At 46.9% G+C, this 24,343-nt stretch overlaps 1 protein-coding gene across 2 annotated transcripts in view; it reads left to right on the top strand.

Annotated features, from left to right (window-relative positions):
* The window catches only part of ASTN2 (astrotactin 2), a 658,777-nt gene that overhangs the window by 234,687 nt on the left and 399,747 nt on the right, over positions 1-24,343 (top strand). The gene's annotated exons all lie outside the window — the stretch shown is intronic.

Below are 24,343 nucleotides of genomic sequence, written 5' to 3'. Positions count from 1 at the left end.
ACTGAGAAAGCTAGTTGGGAGGGTACTGCCCTGGGGCTAGGGATGGGCAACCTGTCAGTTCTTGGCTTGCCATTTTTTCCAATCTTAAATTCAGCTCTCCACATTTTTATGTTAGCTTCCAATTCATTTTTAACATTCTCAAGGAAATCCATCAGAATTATTTGCAAATTTCTCCTAATATTCACAAGTGTGTATTTAATTTTGCCTACTAACATTTATTTTTTGAAAACACATTCCCCTAATACAATACATGCTTGTATGTTTTTCCCCACTAATATATGCAATTCCCTCCCCAGCCCCCTACACACAACACTTTACTACAATACAGTGGAACCTCTACCTGCGACCATAATCCTTTCCAGAGGTCCATCTGGAGGTCGAAAGGAGTTGCTGGGAGAGGCGCCGTTGTGTGCAGGTGTGGGCGGCGATTGCCTGCTTCTGCGCATGCGCGAATGGCGATCGCTGCTCCTGCGCATGTGGCAAACCCGCCAGTTACTCCCGGATTTGCCACGGACGTTGGGTGAAATGGACACAAGCAGAGGTGGATGTTAGAAGAAGTTTGACTGTACATGCATTTTTGAACTCATTTCTTGGCTGGAGAGCTGCATTACTAAATTTGGAAAAGTGTGATTTTCAATGGTTGGGTTTTCATATTTGTCAGGGAACTGCCATCAGTGCCAGAGGGATTCCAAAGAGCGTCCAGGGATCGGGAGAAGCAGCCCATCTTCTGGGGAAGAGAATCAGCGTAACACCAGTGGAGAAGGGGGGGAGATGGGGGAAGCGGCGAGGTGGTCTCATGACTCCTTGCCTGGGACCAGCGGGGAGAATATGTTGGAATTCTGCCTCGGTCAGAGGAATGTGCCTACCTCTCCAGGCACCGGCTGAATTCCTTTTGACCTCCCCCTGCGACTCCCGGCAGGTAAACAGACGAGGTCTGTTTCGGCAATTTTTCCCAGACTGTGAGAAAAACACACCACTGCTTCTCCCTCCCCCTGCTTCCCCAGGGAGGGGAAACAGACAGACAGAAGTGTATTTACATGCCTTTATTTCTGTCTTTAGCAGCCATACAGATAAAGATGTCTGCACTTTACAACAACAGAGAGAATCTCAACTCCACCCTTGTACATCCTGTACAGGTCATATGACACACACTGAGCTAACATCCGGTGCTCAATACGGAGAATGGACTGCCCCTTTCTTGCCATGGTAACAGTCACAAACATCCTGTCTGGCTTTCCAGCCACCAGCAGCTGGCTTAGCTGCTTCTTGCTTCTGCATTGCTTCTTTATAGTAACAGAATAGGGGTCCTCCGTTGCCTACGCCCTCCTTGCGCAGAAGGCTTTCGCGCAGAGAGAGTAGGAGGAGACTAGGCGTCAAAGAGCTTCTTTGCTGGAAGAAGTTTAAGAAATGCCCACTGACGGGTTCTGCCAGCGATTGAGTCAGCCACGGGTGAGTGGCTGTCTGGACAGAAAAGATTCACTTTGGCAACCCACCCAGGTGTTTGCACCCAGCCAGGGAGATAAACACCTGCTTACGCATGAGCAACCCCTAGAACCATTACAATATTGTGTGATGGCCTGGGATTCCGATTCAGAGGATGAACCAGAGGAATCCCAGCCTGCACAGGAGTCCCCGCCTCCAGGGCCGGCTGAACTGGGGCAAGGCCTAGATGCTGAAGAGCCTGCACCTGTGACAGAGCATCAGGAGCTGGCCCCAGGTGAAGCCCTTCTGGCCCCAGAGGGGCTTGACGACTCAGTGGCCACAGGTGAGCCTCCTCCAGGGCCCAGTAACCCTTCGGCCTCTCCTGATCTGCAGAGGCTTAGGGCAGAGAGGCGAAGGGAACTGGTTGCCCCCAGGAGGAGTGCTCGCCTTAAGGCCAGAGGAGGCGGGGCTCCTGGGGGCCGGGACCGCCCCCGGCCTTAGAAGAGGATAAAAGCCCAGTCAGCCTGGCCCCAGGTTGCGGGAGCAACGTCGTTGTTGGCTTTGGACCTTCCTGTGTTCCTGATCCCTGCTTGGCCTCCTGTTCCTGACTATCCGGTGTTCCAGTTCCCAGCTCGGCCTCCTGTTCCAGCGTACCTGTTCCCCGCCCGGCTCCCCGTCTTGGACCTCGCCCCTCTTCGTGTGGACTCTGCTTACACCCACGGTACCTTCCCCCGGGACCAGCACAGTTTGCTCCCGCCACACCCGCACTCCCCCTTCGTTGGGGTGCGTTCGGGAAAAGCCAGAGGCCATGGCTGACCAGGCGGCTGCGCTGGTGGCATTGGCCCAGGAAAACCAGGCCTTGACCCACACCGTTCAGCAGCTAAGCGATGTGGTTGCGGCGCTTCAGCAGCGGTTGGAAGCCTTTCCAGATCCTGGGGCCGACGCCCTAGCTCCAGGCAAGTACCCAGTGGCCTTGCCAGAGAAATTTGATGGGACCCAGGCCAGTTTTCCCATGTTCCTCGCCCAGGCCAAGTTGTACATTCAGGGGCGAGCCCGGAACTTCCCTGACGACCGCACCAAGGTGCATTTTTTAATCAGTTTGTTAAAGGACCAGGCGGCCAAGTGGGCTTTGCCACTGCTCCGGCAAGACTCTCCTTTGCTAACGGACTATGTGGGGTTTTGTAACCACTTAGAGACTGCGTTTGGTAACCCACTGAAGGAGAGCCAAGCCAATCGGGCGATTCGTCGGTTGAGACAGGACAAGTCCACAGCCGCCGCCTACGCCACAGAATTTCGGCTGTTGGCACAAGACTTGTCTTGGAATGACTCTGCACTACGGGACCAGTATCTTGAGGGACTGTCGGACGAGATACTAGACCAGTTGGCCATGATGGATCGTCCCACCACACTGGATACCCTCATTCAGCGGAGCCTGCAGATAGACGATCGGTTGGAGGACGGTCGCCAGACCCGGGACCGCCAGCACTCCCGACTCCTGGCGCCAGTCCTTCCCAGCAGGTCCACGCCCACAGCCGAGTTGCCAGTCGAGCCAACGCCGCTCGGGGCTGCGCGACCTCGGCTCTCCCCCTCGGAGAAGTCGCGGCGTCGGGAGGGGAACCTGTGCCTTTACTGCGGTGGGGGTGGACATTACGCCCGTTCCTGTCCCGAGAAGCTACCAGTCGCAGGGAAACCGCCAACCTCGGTAGCCGAAGGCCCTAGCAACGTGGGGTCCCAAACCATGCAAGAAGGGCCCTCACCAGTAGAATTGCGACATCTCATGGTACCGGTGCGTCTCTACCCTCCAGGTGGGCCCTGGATTCTTACCCACGCTTTGGTAGATTCGGGGGCAACCCGCTCCTATATGGACGCTGCCTTTGCCGCTCATCATCAGGTGCCACTTCAGAACAAGCCAGAACCGGTACAGGTGGAGGCAATTGACGGACGGCTCCGGCGTTCGGGTGCTGTCACTCGGGAGACCCAGCCCTTGGTCCTGTGTCTCCAGCAGCACCGGGAGGTGCGAACCTTGGACATTGCCTCCATGCCCCGGTTCCCCCTGGTGCTCGGAATGGACTGGCTAGAGGCTCACAACGTTCAGATTGACTGGGTCAAACGGACCGTACACTTCCCAGATCCATGTTCCCATGCTCAGTCACAGATGCTAGCGGCCGCACCCACGGAGGAGACAGCACCCACGCTCCCAGCCGTGTACCGGAACTACCAAGACGTGTTCGAGGAACGGGGGGCAGACCAGCTGCCGCCGCATCGGTCTTTTGACTGCGGCATAGACCTCCAGCCCGGAGCGCCCCTACCGGTGAGTCGCTTGTACTCTCTAACAGAGCCAGAGCGCAAGGCTTTGCAGGACTTCTTGCGCAAGAACCTGGAGCGTGGGTTCATTAGGCCTTCCACCTCGCCTACTGCGGCACCAGTGCTCTTTGTTAAGAAGAAATGTGGGGAACTCCGTCCTTGCCATGATTACCGAGCCCTGAACAAAATCACCATCCCAGACCGGTACCCCTTGCCCCTTATTTCGGAGTTGCTGGAGCGGGTGCAAGGGGCACAGGTGTTCACCAAGCTGGACCTCCGGGGGGCCTACAACTTGATTCGGATCCGAGCCGGGGATGAGTGGAAGACAGCGTTTGGGACCCGGTACGGGCAGTTCGAATACTTGGTTATGCCTTTTGGTTTATGCAACGCGCCTGCTGTGTTCCAACGCTACATCAATCACGTGTTCCAGGATTTGTTAGACAAGTACGTGGTGGTGTACTTGGATGACATACTGGTTTACTCCCGTGACCCGGCTCGCCATGAGGGACATGTCCGGACCGTGCTGCAGCGCTTGCGTGAGCACCGTTTGTACGCAAAGCTCAGCAAGTGCGAGTTCCATCAGCGGACTGTGGACTTCCTTGGTCACCGGCTCTCTCCAGATGCGGTGCAGATGGACCCTGGGAAGGTGGCAGCGGTTCGAGAATGGGCGGCACCCCGGAACCGCAAGGACCTACAGCGTTTCCTGGGGTTCACCAACTACTACCGGACCTTCATCGCAGATTATGCTCATCGCACCACCCCGTTGACCCGGCTACTGCGCCCAAAGACGCCGTTTTCCTGGGACGAGGAGGCAGAGGAGGCGTTCCAGGGGTTGAAGGCCTGTTTCCAGAGGGCGCCGATCTTACAACATCCTGACCCCTCTCGACCCTTTGTGGTGGAGACCGACGCCTCCAGTACGGCTCTCGGTGCCGTCTTGTCTCAACAGAATGGACCTGAAGCGCCACTCTTGCCCTGTGCCTTCTATTCCCGCCAGCTCCTACCAGCGGAGCGTAACTATACTGTGTGGGAGCGGGAACTACTGGCCATCAAGGTGGCCTTTGAGGTCTGGCGCCACCATCTTGAGGGGGCACGACATCCGGTGGAGGTGAGAACCGACCACCGGAATCTGGAGTACCTCCAGACCACCCGCAAGCTGAACCAAAGACAGATCCGGTGGGCGTTGTTCTTTTCCCGGTTCCAGTTCCGGATCCGCTATATCCCTAGCTCTCAGAACCAGAAGGCAGATGCCCTGTCCCGGAAACCTGAAGACAACGCAGACACGGTACAGCAAGCAGAACCCACCACGATCCTACCTCCAGCTGCGTTCCTGGCCACCCAGGAGGCGGAACCACTGCAGGCTCGGGTGCGGGAACAGCAGCGGGTCGACGCTTGGGCCCAGGAACGACTCCGGGAGCTGGCTGAAGGGTCCAGCCCACAGTATCCGGGGCTGGTCCTGCATCAGGGCCTTCTGCTGCACCACGGCCGTCTGTACATCCCGCCAGGGCCACTGCGGCTGGAGGTTCTCCGGATGGCCCATGATGCCCCAGCAGCGGGGCACTTTGGACGGTATCGGACCACCCATCTGGTCAGTCGTGAGTTTTGGTGGCCCCGCCTGAAGGCCGACGTGGCTCGCTACGTTGCTGGTTGTGATGTCTGCCGGCGCGCCAAGGGTCCTACCGGGCGACCCCCCGGCCTACTTCAGCCATTGCCAGTTCCACCGCGCCCTTGGCACACGGTTTCGTTGGACTTTGTAGTGGACTTACCCCCGTCTCGTGGCTGTACCTGCCTTCTAGTGTTCTCCGACCATTTCACCAAGATGGTGCACTGCACCCCCTGCCCATCTGTACCCACAGCCAAGGAAACCGCTCAGCTGTACCTTCAGCATGTCTTCCGCCTGCATGGCCTACCAGAGCGCGTGGTGTCCGACCGGGGCGTTCAGTTCACATCCCGGTTCTGGCGAGCATTACACCAGACCCTCGGGACAGAGGTCTGCCTCTCGTCAGCCTACCACCCACAGACCGATGGCCAGACGGAACGGGCGAACGCGGTGCTGGAGCAGTACCTCCGGTGTTACTGCAGCTACCAGCAGGATGACTGGGTCGACCACCTGGCATTGGCGGAGTTCGCCTACAACAACGCGGTGAATGCGTCCACCCAGCAGACCCCGTTCCAGGCCAGTTACGGTTATCATCCACGGCTGTTTCCAGATGTGCTGCCGGCATCCGCGGTCCCGGCGGTGACGGAGTGGCTTCAAGAGCTCCAGTCCCAGCAACAGCTTTTGGTGGAGCAACTGCACCAGGCCAAGGAAGCGTACAAAGCCCAGGCCGACCGCCACCGCCAGGTGGGGCCGGAACTTCGCGTCGGTGACCTGGTTTGGCTCTCCACTCGCCACCTCCACCCCTCTCGACCTTCGCGGAAGTTGGACGCCCGCTTCACCGGCCCGTTCCCTATCGTGGACCAAGTCTCTCCTGTAGCATTCCGTCTCCGGTTACCCGCAACCCTGAAGGTTCACCCGGTCTTCCACAGGTCCCTGCTGAGTCCGGTGGCCCCACCCGACGAGTTCCACCCGAACCGTCCCCGTCCGCAGCCAGTGTTGGTTCAGGGAGAGCCTGAGTATGAGGTGGAACGCATCCTGGACTCCCGATACCGCAGGGGAAAGCTGCAGTATCTCATTGACTGGAAGGGGTATGGACCGGAGGACCGTTCCTGGGAACCAGCGGCCAACGTCCACGCACCTGCCTGCCTCCGAGAGTTCCATGCGACGTACCCCGGCAAGCCGGGTCCGGACCCTCGGTTGAGGGGGGGGCCTGGGAGGGGGGATGGTGTGATGGCCTGGGATTCCGATTCAGAGGATGAACCAGAGGAATCCCAGCCTGCACAGGAGTCCCCGCCTCCAGGGCCGGCTGAACTGGGGCAAGGCCTAGATGCTGAAGAGCCTGCACCTGTGACAGAGCATCAGGAGCTGGCCCCAGGTGAAGCCCTTCTGGCCCCAGAGGGGCTTGACGACTCAGTGGCCACAGGTGAGCCTCCTCCAGGGCCCAGTAACCCTTCGGCCTCTCCTGATCTGCAGAGGCTTAGGGCAGAGAGGCGAAGGGAACTGGTTGCCCCCAGGAGGAGTGCTCGCCTTAAGGCCAGAGGAGGCGGGGCTCCTGGGGGCCGGGACCGCCCCCGGCCTTAGAAGAGGATAAAAGCCCAGTCAGCCTGGCCCCAGGTTGCGGGAGCAACGTCGTTGTTGGCTTTGGACCTTCCTGTGTTCCTGATCCCTGCTTGGCCTCCTGTTCCTGACTATCCGGTGTTCCAGTTCCCAGCTCGGCCTCCTGTTCCAGCGTACCTGTTCCCCGCCCGGCTCCCCGTCTTGGACCTCGCCCCTCTTCGTGTGGACTCTGCTTACACCCACGGTACCTTCCCCCGGGACCAGTACATATTGTTTTGGAAAGTGTGAATTAGGGAGATTCATGTTTAAATGTGAACTGGATCCAGTATTCCAGAAAATCTCCAGAACTAAACCAAAGACATTATCCCTCCATGACATTCATTCATGATAGCCCGGGTTTAGCTTATGCCCTCGCAACCCTTGTGGTTGCATGAGCTGATTAATGCTCGACAAGTTCTCAGCGTCAAATCGTTATAAAAGCTAATTAACTTGAGAGCTATAACACAGGCCCCAAACAGATGTGTCCTGACTTTATTGCCCTTTGATGCAACTTTGGGATGAAGTGCATAGTGTGCTACAGTTAGAACTGGAACATTTTCTCTGTGTCACTTTCCAGATGAAATTTGTCCACTTTCCCTTGAAGCCGTTATTTGCCATGATGGTGGTGGTGAAACATAGTGGGCTAATAGCAGGGTTGTTGTTTTCTAAATGATTTTTATTAGTTTTACAAAATAAATCTCAAATTTAACACATTAAACAAGATTCTTCTGAATCTTAGGACTTGCCTCCTCCCCTCTGTGGGTCCTTAGTATATCTAAGTCAACTGCATATTATAATTTCTCCACATTAAAGTCTTCCAAAATATACAAGTCTTTGTCACATTGCAGGAGTTGTTAAAAGAACTCAAGTGATTACAGTGTTCCTTTGAATACAGTTTGTATTTGTCCCATTCCCTATTGAAGTTCTGATCCTCCTGATTTCTGATTTTCCCTGTCAGTCTTGCCATCTCTGCGTAGTCTAATAGTTTCATCTGCCAGTTCGCTTTTGTCAGCATTTTCTCCTTTTTCCATCGCTGGGCAAGTAGCATCCTTGCAGCTGTAGTCGCGTACATGAATAGTCTTCTCAAGTCCTGTCTGCATCTAAAATTCCTAAAAGAAAGACTTCTGGTCTTTTGACAAATGTTATTTTAAACATTTTTTTTTTTTACTTCATTATATATCATTTCCCAGAATTCCTGAATCTTTTTACAATTGCACCACATATGATAAAAGGTGCCCTCTTTTTCCTTACATTTCCAACATACATTTGAATTAGTCCCATACATTTCCACTAACCTACTGGGTGTTAGATGCCAAAAATACATCCTCTTCATATAATTTTCCTTCAGTGTATAGCTCACTGTAAATTTTATATCATCTTTACATAATTTTCCCCATGCTGCCAACTGTATATTATATCCAAAATCTCTTGCCCAGTGAATCATTACGGACTTCATCTTTTACCTCCCATTCCAACAACAATTTATACATTTTTGAAAGTAAGGTAAAGTAAAGGGACCCCTTTCAGTTTTAGCTCATTTTATTCTTCTTTAAGTAATTCTTTATATGTTGCTGAATCTTTTCTCATATTCAATTTCTTTACAGATATCGCCTCTAGTGCCAATATCCACCATGGTGTTTTTGGTTCTAACAAACTTTTATATGTGTCCCATACTGTGTATAAGAGCTTTCTTATTACATGGTTCAGGAATCCTCTGTGTACGTTAAGTTTTTGATACCATAAATATGCATCCCATCCAATTCTATTGTCATGACCCTCTAGGTCTAAAATATCTGTATTTTGTAATGTTATCCATTCCTGGAGCCAGCAGAGACAGGACACCTCATAATATATATATTTTTTATTTTTTGTAAATAATTTTTATTAAATTTTACATCTTTTTTAACAAAGTCACAATTAACAATATAAACACAAAATGAATTCCCAATTACTCCCTCCCCACAACTTCCCTTCCTGGTTTCTTACTTTCTCCTGCTTATTTTCTTAATTTGTTCTTAACATTTTATCCTCATTTTTCTATTTTCACTATTTATTTTGTTAATATTAAGTGTTTAGTCAAACCCTGCAAGTGAGTTCATTTCTTTACATTGTTTCTGTAGATATAACATAAAAGGTTCCCAGTCTTTTTTAAAGTTTCTATTGTCCTTATCTTTGAGTCTTCCAGTTAACTTTGCCATTTCAGCATACTCTGTCAGTTTTTCTTGCCATTGTTCTTTCGTAGGTATTTCATCACTTTTCCATCTTTGGGCTAACAGAACCCTAGCCACAGTTGTAGCATATATAAATAAAGTCATTTTATGTTTTAGCAGATCTTCACCTGAAATGCCTAATAAGAAAGCCTCTTAACAAAGTTAATGTAAACATTTATTTCCATTTCGTTATAAAACATTTCCCAATAATTTTTTTATTATTTTACAATTCCACCACATGTGAAAAAATGTATCTTCCTTTTCTTTACATTTCCAACACTTGTTAGAACTTGTTCTATACATTTTTGCCAATTTCAAAGGTGTAATATACCATTGATACATCATTTTCATATACCATATTTTTCGCCCTATAGGACACACTTTTTCCCCTCCAAAAATGAAGGGTAAATGTGTGTGCGTCCTATGGGGTGAATGCAGGCTTTTGCTGAAGCCTGGAGAGCGAGAGGAAGCTTCAGGAAGCTCTCCGCAAGCCTTGGGAGCCCGGCGCAACTTCCCGCCGGGCTCCCAAGGCTTGCGGATGGCAGCCTGCGAGCTTTTCAGGAAGGTGGAGGAATTCCCCCATCTCCTAGAAAAGCCAATAGAAGCCGCACAGCCCCTTTAAAGAGCGCACGGCTTCTGCGGGCTTTTGTGGGAGGTGGGGGAATTCCCCCATCTCCTAGAAAAGCCAATAGAAGCCCCGCAGCCTCTTTGAAATCTAGATTTGGTATCTCCAAATCCCTTCTTTTTATCTTCTTTGAAAACCTCATTTAATTGACGATTTTGCAGCCAATCGTGAACATATTCTCTTCTCTCAACATAATCCTTAAATTTTAATTTCCCTTCTTTTTCTATCAGCAGGTCTCTCTATATGTTGATCATTTCACTTCATAAATGTTTTCATAATCATATAATCAGGAAATCACTGATAAAAGTATGGGGAAAATATAAATATCTATTAGAACAAAAAATTCCATGGTGGGTTACCTGAACAGAAGCAAATTCATAATATATTTTTAAATCTGCCAGGGAGAAGCCACCTCCGTCTTTAAAATCTGTCAACAGCTTGTGTTTTATTCTTGGTTTCCCCGCTGCCATATAAACCTTAAAATATCTATTTGCCATTGCTTGAAGGGCCCTGCTCCACCGATCACCAGGCTTGCTTGAAACAGAAATAGCATTCTCGGCAACAGGTTCATTTTTATCACAGATATCTTTCCCCAGAAAAATAAATTCAGCCTCCCCCAAATCTCAAATTTTCTTTTTACTTCTTTTCACATGGTTAGGTAATTATCCTTATGTAAATTAATATTCTTTGGGGTCAACCGAACTCCCAAATATTTGACCTTTTTTATTATTATTACCATTTCAGTAACTTTTTGTAATTCATTTTTATTTTGTTCTGTCGTATTTTTCACCAGCAACTTACTTTTATTTTTATTCAATTTGAAGCCTGCCACATGGCCGAACTCATTAATCATTTCCAAAACCCTAGGTAAGCACACCACCGGGTTTTCTGTTGTTATCACAAGGTCGTCTGCAAATGCTTTGAGTTTAAATGCTTTGTTTCCCACCAGTATTCCTTTTATATTTCTCCTCCTCTTATTTTCCTTGCCAGTAGGCTAATAGCAGTTTTGGTGGTGTGGTTTGATGTGGACTTCTTTTTCCTCCTTGCATCATTCATAACAATCCTTCCTTCTAGCTGCTTTTAAGCCAAGGGAGGGGGTTTGCATGAAGATCCAGTTTTGACCCTCAGGAAATACAGATCCCAGGTACACATGCTTACCAAATTACATTTTCTGGTATGAAAAGGGTGAGAAGCAACAGATGGAAAAGGGTGAGAGGTTTGGAGATTCTCCTTGCATAGGTCCATATTGATTTTTTAAAAAGAAGATCTTGAGTGAAAAGATGCTTAGAACTGCACCTTCTAATCAACTCATTTGTCTTTAACTGAAGGTTGCCTTCTTTTAATATGAGGATCTTTGACATTTACCCTCCCTGAACAGCAAAAACAGAGCGTCCTGGCCAGCTGTGTGGAGGACAGTGTGACTGTTTTAATGCATCCATAGCTGATACCCCTCCCTGCTTTTCCCATTTGTATTCCTGATAGCTTGCAATACCTATGACGATTGGGAAATTGAGGCACACAATACTTAGCCTCAAGGCCAATTGCAAAGGTAAAATGAAATTATCTGCTGGCACTTTGCCGTCTCTTGTTTTCTACAAGGAACTGGTTTTCCCCCTCACATCCAGACCAAAGATTCAGGTGGTTTTCTTCATATTTGTCTAAAGAGGTTTACCGAAAATAAACTTATGAAAATGCTGTATTTTATAAATATATGCAGTTTTTTTGGTCCCCAGACACAGGAAGGCAACAAGTATATTTGCCTTTCTGCTTGGTTGAATTATCCCTCTCCCCACCCACAAGAATCCCCATCTGCTTTAAAACAATGGTGGAAATGAATTCATTTGAATTGCCCTGAGTGTTTGCACTGAAAGCAGATGGTTTGATTTTTACAGCAGTTCATCATATTTAGGGTAGAGCAGTTAATCATATGGTCCTTATCTCTTTCTCTATAAACAAACTAGTCTTGAGGATTTCACAGAACCTTTTTGAAAGGCGTCTGGTGGGCAGAACTACACGGAGCGGCCCCAAGGGAACATGCCTGCATTATTTATGACTGCTGCAAATTCCCCACAAATACTGCATTTTCCCATTTTCTTCCAAAGCCGTTTTTTTTCCTGGAAAAATGGGGGGGGGGGAGTGTGTGAAATATTCAAACTACATCAAACTCCCGTTTCCCATTTTTCCGGAGGTAAATGGCTTTGGGGGGAAATGTGGGGAAACTGGTTATCCCCCCCCCATTTTTTCCAGGCTTTCCCATCTCTACTCCTGGGGCAGAACCATTTAGATACAGGTCTCCTTCAGATAAAAACCAGGAACAGCAAAGTTAGCTATAGAAAGGGGTGTCAAGGAGAAATAATTCTAGACGTCTTAAGCAAGACAACTGATATGGATGAAGGGAGAGACACCAGGGCCACTGACCATTCTGAAGCTGTGAAAATTTCCCTTTGCAGTTGCAGTTAAGTTGATTAGCCAGACTTCTTGTATCACACACTCCCAGCATCACTGCCAAACACACAGTGGCATTGATGGTTGCTTCCCATTTGGACTGTTAGGCCAGAAGGCAGGGAGGCCAGCAGCAGGTAGAGCTAGAGCTAACAACAGGCAGAGCTAGCTAATTCTAGTCCCCCCTCCCCTCCCCCCTCCATAGTTCTCCAAGGGCAGAAATGGAAACTTAGGGGAAGGAAGCTGATAGCCAGTGCTTAACCCTGGATCTGTTGTAAGAAGGTAGGCAGGTGTGTGGGCTGGCAGAGGGAAGGCTGAAGTTGATGGCGGTAGTGCTCTGTTTGCCCCAGTGAACCAGATACCACTGCACAGTGGCAAGTCTTGTTTTTCCCAGATGCATTTTGGTTACTTTACTTACTAGTTTCTTTTATTTTTTCAGGTAAGTGACTAGTAGATGTTTGGGAACAGAATCCCTCTGTTGGCCATTCTGGAGCAGCCCTACTCTAGGCTCACCTGGGTAGAAACTGTACCTACTTTGTTGTTCTTTAGTCGTTTAGTCGTGTCCGACTCTTCGTGACCCCCTGGACCAGAGCACGCCAGGCACTCCTGTTTTCCACTGCCTCCCGCAGTTTGGTCAGACTCATGCTGGTAGCTTCAAGAACACTGTCCAACCATCTCGTCCTCTGTCGTACCCTTCTCCTTGTGCCCTCCATCTTTCGCAGCATCATGTTCCAAACTGTGCCACTGAGACAGAACATTGATCTACCTAGTTCGGTATGGTCTACACAAAACGGTATTGGATCTCTGGGTTTTCAGGCAAAGTCCTCCATCCCACCCCCCAAAAAACCGCGCTGTGTCTGGAGATGCCAGGGATTGCTTGCAAAACATGTGCCCCATCCCTGAGTTTCTCCTTCTCATCTAAACAAAGAGTCCTCATAGTTCTGAATAAGGAGCAGAATTAAATAGGAATATAGGAAGCAACCTTATACTGAATCAGAAATATGATAATGATTATACTTGTTAGTTGTTTGTTACCCAAAAGTATCCAACTGACCTACAACATGTTTATACCATAAATATAAATATATTATACCATAAAAGCAAAGAAACCCACAGAACAACCACAGGAAGCTGTGGCAGCACAGCAGTAGCAAAATAACACAGTCTATCAGAAACCTGGGGGGTGGGTGGGAAGATAAGTCTTACCTGGTGCCAGAAATATGTTAACGAAGGTGCTAGCCAGAGCTTGCTGGGGAGAGCATTCCACAACCAGGGAAGCAAACATGAAAAGGCTCATGCCCTTGCCACCCCCCCCCCAAGCCTTCATCAGGGTGGGGAGCTGGAGAAAAGCCTCAGAAGAAGATCAATGTGTCCAGGTATTTTCATACTTAGAAACATTCCAGAAAATAAGCATCTAGCTGAATTATGCCTACATTGACTGGTATTGGCTCTCCAAACCTTAAGAGAGAGGTCATACCCAGCCCTAGCTGGACCTTTCTTAAACCTTTTGCATACAGCTATGTTATTCTACTGAGCTATGGTTCTTCCCCTTCATAGGGTCAGTTTGCAAGTGTGAAAGCAGATTTTGCTACGGATAAACTTTTTGTATTTGAGAGAAAGAATGTCAGACGGTGACCAAAGGAAAAGAGATTTTCTGCTGGAGAGGCATTGCCTACTTGATGCCACAGAGTTGATTTTTCACTGAGTGGAAGAAATTATCTGCCTTTCTAGTTACATAAAATCAGACCTAATAAACCCATTTATTGTCCCTCCACCTCTGAACCTGTGTTTTCCAGAGCTGTGCTGTGTTTGATTTCCCTGTTTTGAGAAATTGATTTTTTTTTTTTTACTTCCAATGTTGGGTTGCTCTGCTGGAGAAGGCTATGGATAGCTATATAATACAGCAGGCCACCTTGAGTGCAGGATGGTTAAAATGTGGGCACTGGGATGCACTACAATGAATGAGAGATGGAGACTGGAAACAAAAGGTGACATCTCTAAATCTAAATACCATTGAGACAAGGAGTGGATTGAGCCTGTGGCGTATGTTGCAGGGTTAGTTTGGCTATGGTCTAACCACTGAGCCTAGGGCTTGCCGATCGGAAGGTCGGCGGTTCGAATCCCCGCAACGGGGTGAGCTCCCGTGGCTCGGTCCCTGCTCCTGCCAACCTAGCAGTTCAAAAGCACCTCAAAGTGCAAGTAAATAAATAGGTACCGCTCTGGCGGGAAGGTAAACGGCATTTCCGTGCACTGCTCTGGCTTTGCCAGAAGCGGCTTAGTAATGCTGGCCACATGATCGGGAAGCTGTATGCCAGCTCCCTTGGCCAGTAAAGCAATATGAGCACCGCAACCCCAGAGTCATCCGCGACTGGACTTAACTGTCAGGGGTCCTTTACCTTTACCTTTATTCAACAGCAGCCTGTTAATTGTAAGGAAAATAAATTTGCAGGGGATGGGAAATGGGAAGAGGCATAAACTGTGATATTGGTATCATCTTTGATAGAAGTAGCAACCATGATGTCCTGCTTGGTGTAAGTTTGAGAGTTTGTGAATGTGTGTGACAAGCGAGCCCAGCTTGCTGGAGAGAGTGTTCTCTGTACTCCTCCCACCCACAGCTGTATCCAATAGGCAGATGGTCATACACACAGTATTTTGTACAGTAAACTGGGTAGCAGCCCCCAGGTTTCTACCTGCATTTATGTTGCTTGTTGAGTTAATTTGTTTTGAGCCTGGAGTTTCTTACATCAAAAAGAGGGGAGGAGAACAATCTGCCCTGGTCTCAGTCTTTTGCCAAGCTTGCATTGCTGCCTAACTCTCTTGTTGCCTTGACACTAACGATGTCACAGGGTTTGAGACACTTCACTAGCTGGAGCTCCCCTGCTGCTTGTAGTGCAGACATGGACATCTGAAGGAAGATATCTGATAATAGCCTTAACCACAGCTCAAACAGTCCCATATCATCCAGTTGAAGCCCCCCCCCCCCCCGATCTGTGGCTAGGTGCTGTTCTGAACATGATTCTAAATTGGTTTGACCTATGCTAGTTTTTTTGTTTTTAGTTTTTATGCTTGGTGGTGGTGATTGGATTTGGGGAGGCCAAGTGCTTTATGACCTTCTCTTTTTTCTGTGACAGTGCATAAGAGCTAACTAGTCTTGTTGGTCATTCTCAGGCCTTGATATCAACAAGAGCTTCCTTCCAATTCCCAAATACATTCAGTTTTCGAAAGGATAATCTTCTTACAGCTATGGAAACAGCTAAAAGCCCTTAGATTAGCCAAACCTCACATTTGTGGCAATAATACATTACCCCTATTAAGTGCATTTTCTCCCATACAGACTTGTGTCCTAAACTGCCATTTGTGTGAAAAATAATCAGGAGTCTACAAGTCTGTATGTAATGTTTAAAAGTAACAAGTGTGTGTGCAAATACACTTAACTTTCCTAATGTATTACAAGTGTGCACACACTCTCCCTCCCCTTCCTCCTCCACCCAAGGCTTAAGGCACATAAAGACTAGCAGATTTATTGCAGAGTAAGCTTTCATGGACTGGAGCTCACTTCATCAGATGCAATATATACCATTGTCACTAGATCTTGTATAATTTTGCCTAGAGTAAAGAATGGGAATGCTGAATCTTGCATGACAGCTCCTGGTATAGGAGTCAAGCTGCTGACTCAGGTCCTGATACACTGCCATGGAAATAAAATCAGACTCTGACCATAAGGTGCACACTATCAAGAGAAGCTACAGGGCTATATTTATTATTATTATTTTTAATGCCTGTTGGGTTTTCTGTTGGGTTCCCCCCCCCCCCGTGAAAAGGGTAAATCTGGATTAAAGAGGGGGGGCGGTAAATACAGGCTGGTGTTTTGATTCCAATGATGCTATGCAGATGCTGCAGACAAAACAAAACAAAACAAAACAATGAGGAGCACAGATCCTCCAATAAACACTCACCTGGAAACACTCATAAGCTTTGCAATACTGAATGGTACTTCTCGTGCTGTTGCTTAAACTCTGCATTCCACCATATTTTCTCATTTCACAGTTGCCATATGGGAAGTTGTTTGAAAAGCTTCTGAACTAAAACACAGCTGTTTGATTTAGCTTTAATAATCCAGCAAAAGCTATATCCAGGCGGAAGAATGATTTTGGTAGCAGTGGTGGTGTGTGGGTTATTCAAATTTTCCAGTGTAATTGTTTCTATACCCCTCTCCTTTGGTCCTCTGCCACCTCAGTTATTGCCCCAAAATTCAGTGTCTATGTTTGTGTACTTAATATATCTGTGCATCCATTGTGTATCTATATTAGCGGTCTTGTACACAGCATTGCCAGGGAATTCCAAGGAAAAACAACAAAATATTGCATTTTTAAATATTCAGTGGTTAAAATCAGTACAGTTTTTAAAGGTGCAGTCAGCCACATTGGTTCAAAATGCTATCCAATTATATCCAAACACAGGCCAAAACATTCTCCTTGATCCCAGGAACCATCATGCAATATTTGGGTGCAGTATCTTAAGAGGTGTCAAAATGCATAGAAGACAGACAGACAAGCAGTTTTCTTCACCCCACACTAATAAAATTTGGAGAAAGAATCAGCAATGCAAACTTTAAGATGGTGTGCCAATTCATTGAAAGATATAGGCATATTTCCAACATGCATATTTCTATACAGGCATCTTTTTGTGGATTCCGAGAAAATAACAAAATATATTGATATTTGTTAGGAAAAATCATTCTAATATTTCCCTCCTGCTCATTCCTTGTTAAGCTGAGTGAAAAAGTGGGGGATTAAAAATAAAATTGTTCTAGATGCCTCTCAGACCATTTATATGGGTTACTATATTTACCATTTTATTTGTCTCAGGGACTTTCGGAAGCTGCTCAGTAGATTAGTGAAAGTGTTGTGATGACTTTCTATGGCATTCTGAAATGGCTTATATGGACAAGGGTCATAAACCGTAGAAAATACCATAAAAGTTTCCCAGGGAGTAAAACAAACCACTAGGAGCTGTTTTCTTATCTAAATTTCAGTCTATGTTTTTCTTAACTTTGTCCATAACTATGAATGTTTGATACAGCTTGTACATTATTTACGGGCTGGCTGCAAGGTAGATGGTGGGCTGGTATGGAACAAAAATAGCCTAGAGGTGCTCTTTGCTTTCTGAAATAACAGACATTGTTTATCATTCTTAGAGAATTCAAAGAAATATGCTGCCTCTGTTTCCCAATTGTTTTTCCTAGGCTATCCTTTCTCTAGTATGATTCTTGTCTCAATATGGACCTCTTCTGGCTTTCTGCTGCAGAGGCTTCAGGCAAACACTTTTATCTCTTAAATAGAGAGGGGTCTTAAGCTCAAAGTTCAGGAGTGACACATATAGCAGACTGTGCCCTTTTGGCTTTGTTCAGATGCTGCTGCTAAGCTTGTAACCGTGGTCTAAGAGAAGTGTAAGGTAAAGGACCCCAGGACGTTTAAGTCCAGTCAAAGGCAACTATAGGGTGTGGCACTCATCTTGCTTCAGGCCAAGGGGGCTGGCATTTTTCCACAGACAGCTTTCTGGGTCATGCAACCAGCATGAAACCGCTTCTGGTGCAATGGAACAATGGAAGCCAGAGTGCGCAGAAACACTGTTTACCTTCCCACCGGAGCAGCACCTCTTTATCTACTTGCACTGGTGTGCTTTAGAATTGCTAGGTTGGCAGAAGCTGGGACAGAGCAACGGGAGCTCACCACTATCACAGGGATCCGAATCGCCGACCTTCCCATCAGCAAGCCCCTAAGGCTCGGCGGTTTAGACCATTGCACCACCCGTGTCCCTTTGCCTTTAAGAGAAATATAGCTAGATGTTGTTAGAATGCCAGTTCCCATCAGCCCCAGCCAGGATGACCAATTGTCAGTGGTGATAGGAGTTGTAGTCCCACAACACCTGTTGTACACCAGCCTGTCCTGTTTCACCACCTGAGGCAAAACAGGAATGTGCTGCCCCCCCCCCCCGCCGCCTCTCCAAACTCAGTGAGAGCCAGAGTGTTCTGTAAAGCATTGCCTCTCAGCAAGAGGGGGGCGCGTGTTCCAGTGGCTGTGGAGGTGGTGGATGGGTGGGGAGCCACCTCTTATGCTTCTACTGCCAGAGGTGAGTGCAGCACCCTGCCTCATCAATGGACATGCTCTCTACACCACATTGGCTACACCTGGTTTAGGAGATGGGGAGTGGGCTCCCTTAGTGGGTCTCCTCCCTCTTCACCAAATTGGTAGTGTTAAATCCTCACTGATGTGAATCTTTCTTCCCTCCCCCCCTTTTTTTGACCAAGCATGTAAAGCTGTGGTCGCATAGGTTAAATGAGCTTAAGTTGCAAATCGACTGCTATTGAAACTTCCAAACTGTTTTCAAAGGCAGGATGTGAGGTGCATTGTAATAATCCCATCTTGCGGTTACCAGAGCATGGATCACTGCAGCCAATTTATCTGTATACAGATAGGGCTGTAGTTGGGCCACCCACCTAAGGTAACTTAAGGTACTCTGTATATATTGACACATATGTGAACAGAATCAAACCTTGAACTTGGCATTAAATTAGTAGTTTGGTATGTTTGCAAGCATTTTAGGACTGCAAACATTGGCTTGGTTTATCTACTCATAGGTTTATCTACTCATTAAATTGATTCAACAATTTTAATAGATGAGTGTAAGACAGTGGCATATAAGAAGTATATTTCTTGAAAACGTTTTTATTTTTGTCTCTGTTGTGTCAGCATAATAGGGAATGAAAGAAACAAATATTTCATATTGTCTTTTCTTCTAACACAAAGCTGGTAGATTAAATAATATTTTATTGGAAAATGCCTTCAGCAGGTACCTGCTAAATCCCAAGTGCTGATAGTATGTGGAGTGTAGGTGGGTTCAGGCATGACCCAATACTGAGATTAAGCTCAAAAAGGATTTATTGGAACATCAGGAACAAGAACGACAGACAGAGGCACTTGGCCCAGTATATATACCTCAAGCCAGCCAAGGTAAAACACACATACCGTCTGTGATAGGTTCTCTTAATACTGCAGTTAGTGAATCACAACACTGGACCTATCTCAGCAGGGATTGGCTGCCTGCCAGCTACTAACAATGTCATTGGAGGGTTTTAGAACCCTCTCTGTCTTTTGTTATACAGATGAAGCTCCTGGGTTACAGGAAACCTGAAGACCTAGGCCTGCATTGCATGCAGCATACAGACTGCCTTCAGCCTACAGTGCCTGCATACATAAAAGTATGCACACCCTCACCCTCCCCATGCCACTGATAAGCTAAAAACCAGATAATTATTTAACAAAACTTTAATTGGTGCATAGCTTTAATAAATCTGAAATATTGGCTGTGCTAAAATTGAAGTCAGAAACCCTGTTTTGAAACACACATACCAGCATACACTTACAACACCCTGGCTTTTTGATAAGGATTGAATTGTCAAAGGGCAATAGAAGGAGAGGTGTGGATGCAGTGAAGGGGCATGGAACTTGGCCACAGAGAAGCTAGTTGTAGATATACTACAACTTTGCCAGACCAATGATGCATTTGTTCCTGGCTGCTGCAAGCCCCAGCCAGAGCTCCTGTGTTTGGTTTCAGGCTCTTCAAGGTGTGCAGCTATAAAATTCACATGCTTTTTGTTAAACAGTGGGTGGACATAGCAAGACGATGCAGCGATTTCTCCAAAGCAGCTCTTTATTTGTAAGCTGGAACAGAACTGAACAGCAAACAGCTCAACTGGCCTGCTTTTATAGGCAGCGAGCTGTCAACATTGTAGCAACAACAACCCAGGGTTTCCCGCCTAAAGTAACAGAGGTGGACCTGAGTGAAAACTATATACACGATACTCCTGGTGGCCAGGGTGAGAACTTCAATACATAACACTTTTCTCTTGCCAGAGGAGTCCGTAGTGGAGGTAGAGATTAAGGTCTCTTATTATTCATAGAATACGATTGTGCTAGGCTCCTGAGCCATAGCTGGGGGTGGGGATAGTCACATTTATTGCCCTGGATGAAGCCTCCAGAGGGGCACCATTGAAGCTCCCAGCCTGTATGTGTGTGTACACAAATGTGCGTTGCGGGAGGCAAACTGGGTCTTTGACCCGGGTGAAATAAAACCTAGTTTTCCCCCTGCTAGGCTCTGTATGAACTTAGAAAACACAAGCCCCTGCCTGTGGACTTGGACTTAAAAAATAAGCAAGACCTATTGGAGGAAAGGTCTGAAGAAACTGAAATTGACCAATTATAGGAAGACTTGCAACACCTTCTAGAAATGACACCAAAGAAGGATGTTCTTCTCATTATAGGGGATTGGAATGCTAAAGTAGGGAGTCAAGAGATAATAGGAACAACTGGCAAATTTGGCCTTGGAGTTCAAAATGAAGCAGGGCAAAGGCTAATAGAGTTCTGTCAAGAGAACAAGCTGGCCATCACAAACACTCTTTTCCAACAGCACAAGAGACGACTCTACACATGAACATATATCATGCTACTGGAGATGACAACTTCCAGCTTCTGGTGAACCTGGAGACAGTGTTTTTCTTTTCAATTCAGTCATTCTTAGCTGTGTTGTGATGGAAATGTGCATAGAATCGTTCAGTGGAGCATCTTTATCAGTCAGGACAGCTCTAATCAACTTCAGTTATTGATGGGATTCTGAATCATGAATCCTTTGGCATTCATTCTCATCTCTTGAATACGCAAAGACATGAAGAAACATTCTTTCCTTCCCATTCAGAAGCTGAATTCTCCATACCAATCACATGTTAGTTTCCTCAAGGCTAGATAGTAAGACTGTCTGCAGTTATGGTATCCTTGGAGATCTCTGACATGCTGTTGTTGAAAAGGCTGCCCTTTTTTTCAACTTACCAGGTGATGGAAAGGGACCACACTGGTGGAACCTACATTCTCCACTGCTGCTTCTTTGAATTTCTGCTACATTATTAACATCTGGAGGAGTGAAAGACAAATCATTAACTTTTCTGAGCCATTCTACCTGCTGACATCAAAGTATTATTTTTTTTTTGTAATAATGTCATGTCCTGTTTCAAGACTTATCTCTGTTCATTTTCCTTACCCTTGTGCAGAGTTCAGTGTAGAGCTGAGCAGCTGCACTGTGTGTTAGTATATGCTTGTTTGCGTTGTAAGGTGTGGTTGTTGTTTTCCTGAGTATTCTCTTCTCCTTAAAACATCCCTCTCCCTTTTTGGTGATTTGGATACCAATGTGTTAAAGGTTGCCAGACTGTTCACAAGGGGTGCACATGTTTGGAATGTGGAAGAGGAAAAGCATCCTACATCTTCGTCACCTTGATCCAGCAGCACAAAACTCTTCAACTGGCAGATTGGAACTGATAATTAGATGAGCTGCACTAGCAGCACTAATGTCACTGTCATTCATATGCTTGATAAACAAATAAGAGAATCCTGTTATGCATGTTCAGGCTAAAGATGGGTGAAAAAGTTGAAGACTACTAGATAGCTGGCTAGTTGGGGCAGAATGTGAAGGCACATGCTACTGAATGTCATGTGGTGTGGACAGTTGTCGCATTGTGCTTGTCAGCAAGTGTAGCAGGATCAGATGTATGAGCCTGTTTGTCTAGGTAAGAAGAATGCATTCTTGTTGATGCATTAAGCCATCTTCAAATATCTCAAGGGCTGTCACATGGAAAAGGGAACAAGCTTGTTTTCTCCTGCTCTGGAGGGCAGGACTCGAACCAATGGCTTCAAGTTACAAGAAATGAGATTTCGACTAAAAAGCAGGAAAAACTTTCTGACAGTACGAGCTGTTCGATAGTAGAATGGCCTCCCCTGGGAGGTTGTGGATTCTCCTTCCTTGGAGGCTTTTAAGCAGAGATTGGATGGTCATCTGTCATAGATGCTTTAGCTGAAATTCCTGCAATGCAGGGGATGGACTAGAAGACCCTTACGGTCCCTTCCTACTCTACAGTTCTATGATTCCATTATTCCCCTGCCCAAATTTGAAGTGAGGTCAGTGGGCTGCTTTCTTTTGTTGGCTGTTGATGTGCATGAGCACACTGCTTGAAACACTGCACAATGCAGTTTGGGGAAGAGCTATAGCTTTGCATATGCTTTGTGTGCATAAGGTCTCAGGTTCAATCTCCAGCATCTCCAGGATTGGACTGGGAAACAACCCATCCTGAAACCCTGGAGAAGTGCTGCCTACTCCCTGTAGACCATGCATGGGGATCCTCTGACCCACGACCCCCAAGGTCCTTCAATTAACTTGCCCCACACCTGATGCCACATTCTAGCAGGTGTGGGACAGGTAAAGACATGGCTGCAAAGCAATAGCCAGAAGGCTTTAAGCATGCTCCTGATTATTCAGTTGATGAAACAGACACAGAAACTTTGTAACTGCCAGCATAACACACTGTTTACTCAGAAGAACAGATACTAGAAAACAACAACAACAGCAACTATTATTATTTCTACCTCTCCCATCTAGCTGGGTTTCCCCAGCTATTCTGGGTGGCTCCCAACAGAATATTAAAAGCACAATAATACATTAAACATTAAAATCTTCCTTAAGCAGGGCTGCCTTCAGATGTCTTCTAAAAGTCAGATAGTTTATTTCCTTGACATCTGATGGGAGGGCATTCCATAGGGTGGGTGCCACTACCGAGAAGGCTCACTGCCTGTTTCCCCGTGACCTCACTTCTTGCATTGAGGGAACCGCCAGAAAGCCCTCGGTGCTGGGCCTCAGTGTCTGGGCGGAACGATGGGGGTGGAGATGCTCCTTCAGGTATACTAGAGACAAACCAGAAGTTGGAGCCACTGCTTGAAACAGAAGGCAGAACTGATGGAACATGAAGAAGCACACCAGAACCAGGAAGAGGCATACCTTTGGCTCACCAGATGTTGCGAAACTATAACTCCCATCATCTCTGGTCAGCTGGGGCTGATGGGAGTTGTAGTCTGTAATATCTGGAGGGCCAAAAGTTCTCCATACCTGTCCTAGACCAAGAAGAAGTCTTTTCTTCCTGTCCAGAGGAGTCCGATGAGTGAGCAGGACCAGTCCATGGTCTGGGACTACTTTACTGCCCAGGCTGATGCTACAAAACGCAGTTCTGTGGTTTGCCACAGAAGGTTCCAATTCTAGCATTGGTAACTTTCTACTGTCTGCTTTCCACTTTTGTCCTCGTCATACCAACATATATACTGCTGAGAGGGATCTTCTTCACATACTTTATTGTTTGAGAGACAGATTTATTTCTTCAGGTCAATCTCCATCAGAGTTGTCAAGGCCTTGGTATGTTCTCCAGTGAGGTTGTTTGTTGACTGCACTGTGCTGTGATTCTGTTTGAAAGAATGCCTGTGAAAATGACAGGCCTCCTGGGTCTATTCTGGTGTTTGTGTGTATGTGATTTTACTGCATTATCTTAATTGTCACAATGAGGGGAACAGCAAAGCAGGCAGGAGAAGGGGTAGATGAAGTGACACTATCTCTAAAGTGCTTGAATAATAATAATAATAATAATAATAATAATAATAAAACCTCTCAGTCACTCATAGGTTGGGATTGTGGCTATAATTGCAAATAGTGCTATTAATACAATGCTTGTTTCATATCATTTTTTATAAGGGGGGGGGGTTGAAACATTTCACCGTTACCCAGCTCTAAATGAAATTAACATTCTGCAGTGTTTTCCAGTCAATGGCTAGTTTGCACACATGAGTGGAGGCAATTAGCTGGGAAGTGATTGAGCACCGTGACTGGGGAGAGGATGAGTATTGGGTCACTGTTCAGAGAAAATAAGGTGTAGGGTAGTTCTCTGAAACTAGCAACCTCTTCCCTTTTGGTAGAAATTTATGTTTTCAGCTGAGATGGGGTGCTGTTGAACTTCTTGAGGCTCTGCGGTTGTAAGGCCAATATACCCACACTGCCACATTGAGAGCAAACAATGGTTGAGGAGATGTGGCACCTCTGGGAGGGTGAGAATATGCAAAGAGTAAAGCCAAGCAGACAGTTCCAGTCCAGATAGTTCATTTCACTGCAGAATTTTACAGTAAACTTAACACTGAAGCGTACAGTCTGCAGGAATCCTCAGGTTTATTCGTGCTCATTAGTTAATCAATTTCATTGCTGAATCACTGCCCACGAAACGCCCTG

The sequence above is a fragment of the Podarcis erhardii genome (genome assembly GCF_964252035.2).
Source record: "Podarcis erhardii genome assembly, chromosome: Z".
Lineage (NCBI taxonomy): Eukaryota > Metazoa > Chordata > Lepidosauria > Squamata > Lacertidae > Podarcis > Podarcis erhardii.
Note: the sequence above shows the minus strand (reverse complement) of the source record. Positions and strands in the feature narration are given on the sequence as shown.